The sequence below is a fragment of the Heterocephalus glaber genome, unplaced genomic scaffold, assembly GCF_053883595.1.
Source record: "Heterocephalus glaber isolate CG9 unplaced genomic scaffold, H.glaber_assembly_v1.0 deba00001600, whole genome shotgun sequence".
NCBI classification, from domain to species: Eukaryota; Metazoa; Chordata; class Mammalia; order Rodentia; family Bathyergidae; genus Heterocephalus; species Heterocephalus glaber.
In genome coordinates this window covers 1,240,978-1,253,156 of record NW_028258372.1, presented here as the reverse complement: position 1 = coordinate 1,253,156, position 12,179 = coordinate 1,240,978, and the positions used below count along the sequence as shown (strand labels likewise).

Below are 12,179 nucleotides of genomic sequence, written 5' to 3'. Positions count from 1 at the left end.
TTTAGCCTTTAAAATACTGAAAAACTGAAAACTATCTGAATACTTAGCAGAAGGATATTATTAAGTAAAATAATGATATTCACTCAATGAAATACAACATCATCATTTAGAAGAATAAATGGTTTCATGACTCAGAAAAATGTAATGAGGCATAGTAAGATGTTGTAATAAGAAAAGCAGCTTCACACAGAATGTGCTATGATGCTCTTGGTTGTAGTAGAAATGGTTCCTGGTGTTCAGCTCAGTAGTTCTGGTTCTTAAACCAGAACATCAGCTGCATGGGCAGCAGGCGTACTGTTAAATGCTCTCTAAAACAGTCCCTGGGGACGGGGCTCAGCGGTAGGGCCCTCGCTTAGCATATGTGGTTTAAGGCCCTGCAAGGAACAAACAAGCCAAAAAGAACGGGATCTGGGATGGGGGAGTTGGGAGGGAAGACAGGGGAAGTAAAACAAGATGAAGATGTGATATGTACACGAACCATCTCCCCACAATGAATGTTTTTATTATGTATTGCAAACATACACTAATTAAATAAATGAATAAAAATGTGCCAGGCATAAAATAAGCCCTCAATAAATATTTGTTAACTAGGAAGCTGGTGCTTACTATGAAGCAGGCCCGGTTGTAAACTCACACAGTGGCACTGGGCTGTCTTACTGTGAACCTGCCCTGGGCCATGGAGAGGCTCAGGCAGGGAGGCCCAAGCAACATGACCCGGGTCGCCAGCTGGTACATGGAGGAGACGGGATCAAGGCTCCTGCAGCCCAGATCCAGAGGGTGCAGCCAAGCAGTTCCCTGGACGTATGTGAGACAGCAAAAGGTGGAGATCTGTGCTCCCCTGCCTCAGCAGCAGCAGCAGTTCGGGCACCTCTGGGTGGGGGGTCACTCAAGGCTTTACATTTCTCTCATTTGTCAGAAGTTCCTCATTTTTCTACGATGCAAATATAAAAATCACTATTTCAAATGTATATAAAGATTACTTTCAAATAACAAGTGGATTTTCTGTTCTGTTTTTGGGGACAGGGTCTTGCTCTGTAATTCAGGCTGGCCTTGAACTCACTATGTAGCCGAGGCTGGCCTTGAACTCCTGGTGATCTTCCTGCCTCAGCCTCCCAAGTGCTGAGATGACAGGCATGCATCACACACCTGGCCATGAAGTTTTCTTTAATGCATATTTTCTCTGGCCAGAAAAAAAAAAGCAGAGGAGAGGCAAAGATAAGAAACAAGGAAAGGGATGCTGTAGTGCCTCTGTCCCCAGACCAGCATGCCTTATGGTACCTTATGGTACCTTACGGAAAGGCAGATTTTCATTTTTTACAACAAAGTACAAAATTTCCAGAGCCCAGAAGCCTCCTGATTTCCCCATGTTCTGTCCTGGGCCCTTGGGGTTCCCACTCACCTGGACCTGGTGGCCCAGGGCGCAAGGCTTCTGGCAGCATCTCCTGGCAGACACTTGCTCCGGGTGCCGCTGCTGCCATTTCCTGACTTCCCACTGTGTGCTGGGGATACAGAGTTGAACAAGATTCAGTTCTTACCCTCGAGAAACTCAGAGACTTTGAGGAGGCAGAGGGAAAACACACAACTAGGGAACTGAAGAGGGAACGGGGAAGTTCAGAGTGTGGGGAGCACAGCAGAGGCCCCCAGCCCCTGTGTCATTACCCTGTGCTTCTCTCTGTCCCAGAAGTCACCTGACCCTCCATGCAACCGGCCAACAACCTGTTAACCCCTTCAGAGCTGGCACTGTGACCTCTCAGATGGCCATCCCGACCCTAGTACCAAGTAGGCTGCTTAACCAGTACCTCTGCCCAGTTGTCCTGCCTCAGATGGCTCTGAGGGGACATCTACAGTGGGCTCATCCAGGGTCAGGCCAACGCCGAAGACTGGAAACCTCTCTGCTCAGAATGAGCAAAGTGAATAGACAAGAGGTAGAAAGGAATTCCTAGGCTGAAGGAGCAAATGCAAGGCCAACTTTAAGTAACAGCTGGATTTGTTTCAGTCAAAATACATGTGCCCAAGGCAGAGGTGAAGCCAGGGGTGACCAAAGCCAGGTCATGTGGGTGCTCTGAGTCACATTAAGAGTTTAAGGTTTTATTCTGCAATCTGCAAGGGTTTCAGGAAAAGGAGAGACACAGTCAGAGTTGGCTATAAGGAAATCGCTGAGAGGACATGGAAATTAGTCAGGGGCAAGACCCAGACAGAGATGAGGAGATGCCTGCAAGAAACCTACCAGGAACTAATGAGGACCCGGATGGAGGCTACTTCAAGAGTGGAGGGAACACGACACCCCAATACCATCTCCCTCCAAGCCAGCTGGAAAAGATTCTCAGCACGCAGAGCAGATTAAAAACTGGCATTGAGTGAGAAAAAGGCAAAGATGATCCTAAGAACAGAGCTACCCTGCCTGCTCAGCAGCCCAGTCCCTGAGGCTTCACACTCCACTCACGCCTTGGAGCACACCCTCCCCTAGGCAGCAGCGAAGACCTGCAGCAGCCGGAGACACGCTCCGGAGCAGCGGCAGAGGGGGAAGTACATTACAGAGCCCAGCATCTGTGCGTCGCAGCTGCCAAGCCAGTGCCATGTGTTCCTGCAGCTGTTGGCATGGTAGCAACGGAAGACGGGACAGAAGGACGAAAAGAACGATCAGCACCAGACTCTGAGCCTGGGCAGGTAGGTGGGCTCCGGGCAACGGAAGCTCCGGGGAGACGCTGCTTTCCTGGGGGAAGAATTGCCATGCGGAGCTGTTGGGGAGCCAGGCTGTTACTGGGGCTGCACAGAGCAGAGCACACCACCTATCACCTCACCTGAGCCAGGTGGGCCAAGAAAGCGAGGGGCCACCTGGCCCAGCCCGGCTCCTTAGTTTTCGTGCAAGGTCCCAGTCTCCATCTGTCTGAAGATACATGTGACATAGTGCTGGGTGTGCAAATTCGTGAATCAAAGGCAAGTACGGTTTCAGAATTGTTGAAGTTCATTAGCCTCTTCCTACCAAATAAACAAAGACATGACCCAGGTTTTGATCATTCAACCAAAATAGGGAATTATTGGTTTTGCCATTCACCTGTAGGAAGCTGGGGTAATGGGCCAAGTTGAGTATCCACTCATTTATCCATTAATTCAGAGATATATTAAATATATAAGAATAAGATAGGCTTTGAGGCAGCTAAAAGAGACACGGAAATCAAAACAATAATGCCTGAAATGTTTTTCATGATAGTACAACTTGCAAAGAACATTCACACTCATTGTTTCTTACAACCAGAATACCAATCATTTGAATGGCACAGGCACCTGGGATTTTTATAGCTATTGACTATTCCAAGTGTCCAGTGCCCTATGAACAGGAGTTAAACAGCATTTTGAAGATCACACACACCCATAGCAACATGTCAGAGTCACATTTCCATTCTCAAAGTACCTGGCCTGGGACCACCTCCTCGCAAGTGGCACAGCCAGGATGAGAACCCTCAAGGAGTTTACAGTGTAAAGAGGGTGGCATCAGAGGGATCTGAAATAATAATGAAAAGGAGGACCTGATAGTGTGGGGTACAGAGAAGACACAGTGTGGGGGTAAAATTAAAAATAATGGAAAGATCTCCCGCTGCTCAGGGCAAGCTTAGTGGAGGATGAGTCATTTCATCATAGGGATTGAGAGCAGATACGGGCCTTGATGGAAATTACCGATTTGGGCCAGGCTTCTGACATGGTTGTGATGGGAACAGGCCCTGGAGACAGACACTTTAAGTTCAAAACTCAGCTTTCTGCAAATAAAATGACGATGACAATGATGGTATCTACTCGGAGGAGTAAGGATTAATCTAGGTAAATCATCTGCCATAGAATGTGCTCCATAAATGGTTGGTGTTAGGATTTCGCACCCTCTTGTACGTGGTGAGTGGAACATTGCCTCTGTAGGGCTCTGTGTTTCACACGTGTGACAGCCAGAATCCTGAGCTACAAGCAACAGAAACCACCTTGGGTGGCGATGATCTGTGATCATTTAAACAGGGAAGAAATTTACTGACAAGTAATTCACAGAATCACCAGAAAAGCTGGATAACTAGGTGAGAAAATGGGCAGGAACTCAGGGATCCTGGGCAACCAGGACTGCATGCCATGTAGGACTGCTAACACTCCTGCAAGTTGTTTTCTTGATTCAGATAAGACCTTTCAAAGAAAACCACAAGGAACCAGGCAAGTGCTGAGTCACTCTTCCAGGTAACCTAGAGGAAACTTTGCTGGTTGTAATCTCATTATAATGCTAAATTCTCCACTCAGGAGGCCTTCCAGCCTGGCAGGTTTGAACACGGTATATGATGGAGAATAACCTCAGACTGAGCATGCTTGGGAATGTTTCCACCTTTCACAAGAGGACAAGTCTTTCCAACATGAACAGGCACGTGTTTTCTCTAGAAAAGCCCCTTGCTGTCTCTGGGGAGACACAGCTTTGGGGTTGCCCCAGTGAGCTCCTTACTCGAACCTGTGATAAACCTCTCTTGGCTCTGTTATCTCCTAGCTTATCAGCTTTGCTCTCTCCAAGGGGCAAGGCTGTTGTGTCCAGGTACCAAGATAAGCTGGAGAAGCACGCTGGGAAGAGTGGTGCCGATGCTGGTCAGAGCTCCACAGTCACCAAACTGGTGCTGCTCTTGCCACCTCACAGCCACTGCCTTGAAGAAACAGCCCCATCGCTGCCTGTTCTCTCCGGGCTTTGTTCATGTGTCTAAACTCATCCCAGCAAACATCACTAATCCAACTTGCAATCAGGCCATTTTCCCACCATCTCTGTACCTCGTTGCCCCTGGGAATCCATGTGGGGCACTCAGAGTTCCTGAGAGACCTTCTCTCCCCTACCTGCAACCCTCTTCCACCACTGCCCTGAGATTGCAAAGGCTTCGGTTCCTGGTGACATACAAATACTCCCAGAAGGGGCAACATTTAAGTCATCAACTTCTAAACTTGTGAAAGAGAGAACTGAGAATGTTCTGTTAAGAAGACAAAAGTGGAACTTGGAATAGAAGTGTGGACCCATCAAAAACACATACCCCTCTCATATTTTCTGAAAATTGGTCAGAACAAGGCCAGATACAGACCGAACACTGCCACGGGGACCAATGCCTCAGGTGAACAGCTGGCTACAGCCGGATATGCTGGGGGGGGGGGGGGCTGCCTGGCAGTCCTTGGCCCTAGGTGCCCAGGGTCCTTGCTCTCTAGGACAGGATCACTTGTGTCATCATGGAGTTCCTGTGTCCCATCCTCACTAGGGAGCAGGACAGGGGATTCCCTCAGGATGAGAAAAGTGTCCTTTTCTTCCCTATCCCAGTCTCTGACACTAATGGATGCTATTGAGTCTTCCTCCCTTTGTCCTTGACTGAGTAGTCACCCCAATTTATCTAGCAGTCCCTTTCCTTTGCATTTTAGGATTCGGTTAATGTTAAAATCTCAGAACCCCTTGAAGTGAAGGAATCCCTACATCCTGTCACCCACCGTGGTATTAGAGGAAGGCTTTAAATGGCACCAGTAACAGAAAAGATATAATCATCCTATGAGAAGGAAGCTAATGACGAAAGCCCTCTCTCATGGTTTTTATGTTAGTGTGAAGCCACACCCTCTCGCTTTACTTTTTATTCATGCAAATGAGGCATAAATCAAATAAAAGCAAACTGTCAACAGGTTGGCTAAAATACTAGATGTCCCTTTCCATTCCTAGTTAAATAAGAATAGACAAGGACAGAAAAGAAACAAGATGGTGCCTTTGATACTGGTTTTAATGATTCTGGATTTTTGGTTTGTTTTCTTTGGTCTTCCTCCTGCTATAGGCCTGAAAGTCCACAAGATAAGTGATTTTGTAATCATACTCATGATCTGAAGGTTTGTAGAGAAAATTACAAATGAGCTTTTCTGCTCTTCCTTTTCATTTGGATCCCTCCTGTCAAAGTGCCCAAAGAAGTGATGCTTCGAGAGCAGATGGAGAAGGCACAGGGCACTGTTCTGGGAACTACATTCCAGGACTGGTGCCTGTCAGCTGGCTCCTCCATAGCAACCACAGAGGAGTCTGCCTCACTACCCTGTGTGACCTGCAGGTGTGTCCCCAGGACCTTGTATGACATTTGACTACTCCCAGTATTGGTTCATTCGGTGCCTACTTCTGGAGATATCATAATTTTCACTTGAAGGCCACAATGAGCTAAGAACTCAAAAGAGCTTGGTGGTGATTCAGAAACAAGAGTAAGATACAGTTTCCACTTTGACCCAATGGTGGTGTTGGAGACCATTGATGGAGACAGGTCCTACATTTGCAGCAAAGATGCATGGGCTCACCCCAGAGGATCAAGACACCATAGACAGACCAAGAAGGACAGCTGTCCATGAAGAGCACATGTCAGGCATCTTTGGGATGTCAGGTTATGGTGGGAGATGTGGGAAACTCCACTGATTCTCTTGTGGGGTCAAGATTGTTGTGTTAAAATGGGGTGTGGTAGCTGAGGCAGGAGGACCACAAGCTTCAGCCCAGCCTGGGCAATAGCAGGACTTAGTCCTGTTTCAAAATACAAAGTAAAAAAAGAAAGAAAAAGGCTGGGGATGTAGCTCAGTGTGAAAGTCTGGGTTCAGTTCCCAGCACCTCAAAAAATTATTGTCGTATTCTGGCTACTATCGTCAGTTCTCCAGTTATACTTCCAGATGGAAGGGATGCAGGGGACATGGCCAACATAGTAATTAGCAAGAGCACGACTCTCCACACCCACCCCTCCATGCCATGTCACCACTCTGCCTCCATCTTGATTAGCCTTGCACCAATGGGAGGAACACAACTAAATAGTTAATCTGTTTGGGGTCTCTGGAGAGGGCTCACAAATGGCACCCCTCTTCTCTGGAGAGCTGAACAAATTGATAAATCAAAGGAATGGCAGACAGAAGCCAAGTGAAATATTTATTACTAATATTTGTCTTTAGTGTTTTATGGTCCTGGGGTTGGGGTCCATGTGGCAATCATTCTACCAGAGTTGCATCCTATCCCTAAATTTTTGTTATTAACAAAGGCCAACTGGGAAGACACTTTCCAGCATTCGAGCCCAGAATTATGCAGAATCACTCTTCAAAGCATAGGAGAAGCCAAACTAGGGAGGGACAGCCCACTGTGGAGGAGAAAAGAACCCCTGCTTCCTACAGGCAGTTGCTACCCCAGAAGGAGAGGGAAGGGGTGGGTCAGATGTGTCCAGTTTACTTTCCTAACTGTCAATTGCACCACTAGAGCCTGTGAGTAAGGAGATAGGGCAAGTCCAGAGCTCCCTTCTTGGACCTGGAGGAGCATCAGGGGACCAAGCTCCTGGGTATCAATGCAGAGGTGAACAGATTGACACACACAAAGGATTTCTCTGGTGATAGCCAGTTCGGAAAAGGTGCTTCCAAGTGGCCAAGGCCAGGCATACCATGCAGCCATGCGTGCTGATCCTCCATGCCAGCTGGCTTAGGCATCCCTGTGGTCATCAGCCACTGCCCCCAGCCCCACTGCTACATCCTCAACTGGTTTGGCTTCTCATTTTTACCTCGTCTACTGATACTCTCCTTCTTCAACCTGATGTTCAAAGCTAACTGATAACCACAAACTCCAGCAGAGTCAACCTTTGTTGGTGAAGACAACCCCACATTCCTTATGCTCAGTTCCATAGGAAACACCATCTCTCCTGCTAGGTGGCTAGGTCTTTTCTTGAGTAAAGTCATCAGAGAGTAGTGTATTAGGGCTCTTTTGTCTTGATCTTCTCATGTGTAGTTGGCACTGGAGAAGAAATTTCAGAATAAAATCCCTCTACTGCAGTTCCTAAAAAGATACTGTTGAGAACTGCCCACTGTTACACAGTTTTTCAAAATCTACACATGTTGAATTCACACACGTGTATAGTACACATACCTGTTTCAGCCCTAAGAATTTCATTTGTTTCTCTGATTAGCATGCTCTTCGCTCAAGGTTAATTTAGTGATTGTAAATTTTGTTATAAATCATATCAATGAATTGTGTTTCCCTTTTTACTTGATCACAAGAACACTCAAAACAAAACTTATAGCTCAGTGTCACCTGGACAATACAGGACACTAAGCCCACATATCTGAAATTTATTTTCCAGTTCTCTTTTCCCACATCCCCTCCTGTAACACAGTCTTTGCCTCTCTCCCATTTTTATTCTAACATTTGTTTTCTAGTAGACTATGTATTCCTGCAAAATATCATACACTCCACAGAAAGGCAAAGAGGTAAATAAAATACACCCACTATTTTCTTCATTAACCCTTCTAAAATATTTATAAAACTATTCAATAAATGCATACTATTGAGGCTTTAAATTTTAGAACCAGAACATAACATCTACTTTCAGATAAATTTCCACATACTCAACAAGTGTTCATCTGTGCATAACCTCAAATGTACATAACTGGAATAGATTTTCTTTTTTAGTTAAGGTTGTTAACTCAGTATGACATTTTGTTTTGCAGCATAGTGATCACTTAGCTTTATTTTCTCTTATCATTGTGCTAAACCTTCATGGAATGAAGTTTTTATCTGAGTTAATTGTTTTATTTCTATAAATATATTTCAGATACAAAATCATTAAATGCTTTACTTTGTCACTTTATACACCATGTAAAAAAAATATTGGCAGTAAGTAAATTTTGACAAACGATCCCCACTAAATATATCTTCCAAAGGTTTGGTCTATTGGCATCTTCAGCTAGCTTTAATCGCTTTCATATCCCAGTGCCTCCCGAGATTGGAAGAGATTTTTTTTTTTTTTGGTTCTTATTTTGGTTATTGTTTTCCTCCAGAAATACCAACTGTTGCTGTCATTCCTACCAAAGGAAGTTATCTCATTGTTGGTTTGCAAAAGCCAAGCTTATTTCTTGCAAAATATTTTTAATCATCCAAAGTCCAACCACTAGACCAGTTGTCTTCAGTCTTCCCTTTAATGTCACAAATAAAAGGGACATAAAATGAGATCATTAATGTTATTTTCTGTATCTTCTCCACTTGTTTTACTCTTTGATTTACAAAAGATGAAGAGAAACACATGAAGTTTTTCAAAATTTCATATTTTTTCAATATCAAATTATGCAGTGTTTATTTTTTTAACAAGAAATAAGATGTTGAATCCTCATATTCATACAGACTCAGGCACTCACTTGGTATTCATCAATCCATTTCTTTCTTCCTTCAACAAATGTTGACTTGGTACCTGCCCATGCCAGGTACAGAGGAATCGAGCAAAGAGCAAAGCCACGCTTGGGGGATGCCACAGAAACAGAAATCCAATGTCCTGGGCCTCGAGGAGCCAATGGAAACACAGCAACATTTGTTGAAATTCGTGCTAGGGATTGAGCCTAGAACTTTCACACTGAGCTCCATCCCCAACCCTTTTCTTATTTTTTTCTTTTGAGCCAGAGTCTCTGTGTGCCCAGGCTAGCCTTGAACTTGCAATCCTCTTGCCTCGGCCTCTCAGAGTTCTGGGATTACAGCTGTGTGCCACAGCAACCTGCATCATTTTCTTAATTATGGAGCAGACCTCCTCTGGTCTGGTTCCTTTCCTGGTTACCTTTCTCTGGGGAAGGGTGGAGAAGAGTACTCTTTCTTACATCACTCCCCATCGACTTCTTCTTTCATACTACAAAGACAGACATTTCTCTAGTTCTTCCTGCAGCCACAATCTGCTCTGTTGCTTACAATCTTTACTGAACTTGGCATGCTTCCAAAGTCATCCATACCTTCCTAGTCTGAATTAATTGCTTCATTCTCTACATAGCACTTTACTGCCCCTATTATTTTTTATTAATAGATTACATATTCAGCCCAGACTCTTTGTGAGCTCAAGACCACCCGCATGTCCAGCCACACATGTGCAGCAGGTCCAACTGGACAGTCCTTTCAAGCCAGCAACACCCAAATAAAATGCTCTATTCCAAGCTTTACAAGAGTGTTCCTTCCTTGGGGCTTCCCACCCTGATACGCACACCATCATTTACCAAATTCTTAACCTCAAAGCTTGGTGTTGTTAGACCCTCCTCTCCCCTCCCTCAGCCAGAGCCCCCCCAAGACTGGAAGCCGTCTCCTCCATCTCCATCCACTGCCACACCTTAGTCCTTTCACTGCCGTTTCCCACCTGGCTTTGTCTCCTCTCTGCCCCACAGTGCAGTCCTTCAGATAGTTTCTCTTCTCAGATCTTTGCATTTCAAATCGCTTTGTCTAGACTGCTCATCCCTAGTTCTCCATAGATCTGGTTAAGGCCGCTTCTCAGAGAAGACCACCAGGCCACGGTGGCATTTTCCCGATGCCCTCTCTGTTCCTGTCTTGGGACTGATTGCATGCAATGTTCGAGTTTTCCTTGTTGGTCTCTCCCAGGGGGAGGTAAGCTCCGTGGGGTCAGGCTCTGGCCCCCAGGATGTACATCTCCCGGCCCCAGCCAAGCTCTGGGCCACACACAGCAGGCACTTACAGGGTGAGTATTTGAGGAAGGAAGGGACATTTCCCTCACCAGTGCAAATCAAAGATGCTGTCTTTTCCACTTTGTGCTCATTCCAACCCCGGCCTTCACACACTGCACATATGAATGCCTTGTTTGGGGAGCTGTGTCTCCACCAGGTACTTTTCCTTTCCCAGATCTGCTTTTCTGATCTGACTTTGTGCACCCTGAAACCCTTTCCTCCTGTACCCGACCTGTGCCCAACCCCAAATTTGCTTCTTTACAGATTTCTATGCTGCATTTATAGAGCTGCATCTACACAATACCAAATAGTAGGCCAAGTAGCTTTCCACGTGTTTAGCTGTTTGGGTGAAATGAAACCAGCTGCTTGGCAGAGCTGACCACTCAGGTAGACTCTGTGTCCGGAGACGGACCCCTGCTGTCTCCTGTACCTGCCTTCTGCCTGGTATCACTTGCCCCTCACGAGGGTGATGGTGTCTGATCTCCTCAGCCAAGTGGCAGATGGAGAAATCCTTTGCAATAGAGATGGGAATATTTTATCAGACTTCCTACAAAGGGGGGCCTGCTAAATTTTAAATCTGCCACCAAAGCCCTGACAAAAAAGAAGGAAAAGTCTCCACAGGACATCCTGGGAGGTCTCCTCGGGGATCAGTGTGTTTTCAGTCAACACTCGGTGAATGGATGATGAACTCCTGAGGGCAGCAGAGATGGGCCTGAAGCAGATGCTTCCCTGGTCCTCCCGCTTCCTGCGCACGGCCACATGGCAGAAGGGAACCTGGGTCAGGATCCAGGAAGTCTGTATCCCAGACCTGGTTCTGGCCCTGACTCCCTAGGTTACTGCCTGGTGGTGATGTCACTTTTCAGTGTCTCGGTTGCTCCATCTGTGCAATGGAAAGCAAGCCTCCTATTCCTCCCAGCTGGGCGTGAGCACACTGGGGAATCAGTTCACCATCCAAACAGACTAACAAAGGGTTGTTTGTAACAATGCATGATCTCCTGTTGTTTTGTTCTTGCACAACTCCAAAATGGGTTCTACATTAGAAAAATGGCCACTGGTGTTTATTGAGCAATTACTACATGCCAGATGTGTGCCAAGTAAATACATGTACATAAAGTGCACTGCATTGCACACTGTGTGAACTGTTTCCTTGAACTCTTACCAATGCCTGGGCAGTGGATGCTGAAAAGGAGACCAAAAATATGTAAAATAGTAGAACTCAGACAGCCAGACAAGCGTTTTCCTATTTTGGTACAGCCAAAGGCCTGACCACCAGATGTTCCTGGAAACCAAAGGTCACAGCAGCAGGCTATACCTCAGGAAATGCCTTCTGAGGTGAGCTGAGCCAGAAACCAGGCAGCTCTCCCAAAATCTATAGTGCTCTTTTCTTATCTACTTCATACCTAATTGCAACATATGCATGCGCGTGCGCACACACACATAACAAGAGGTCCAAACACAGCAGGGTAGCAGGTTCTGACTGTGCCAGGGACTGTCCGGACCTCTTACATACCTCAGTTACTAACCACATCAACTCTTGAGTCTCAGCCCCAGAACAACATAGACAGGAACTTGCCCAACCCCAGAAGTAGGTGAAAGAACTAGGATTTGAGCTCAATCTTTCTGAAACCCTGGAGTTGCTTTTCAATCCACAAATCTACACTGCTTCTCAATGCATTTGTCCACTGCAGTGTTACTAACTTGCATTACATAACTGGTGT

At 45.9% G+C, this 12,179-nt stretch overlaps 1 protein-coding gene across 1 annotated transcript in view; it reads right to left on the bottom strand.

The window, feature by feature from the left end:
* Positions 1–1,399: 1,399 nt before the first annotated feature.
* Positions 1,400–12,179, bottom strand: part of LOC110350941 (uncharacterized) — a 73,270-nt gene continuing 62,490 nt past the window's right edge. The window contains exon 7 of the mRNA XM_087194223.1: positions 1,400–1,499. The gene's annotated coding sequence lies outside the window, so the exon portion shown is untranslated. The remainder of the gene's footprint in view (positions 1,500–12,179) is intronic.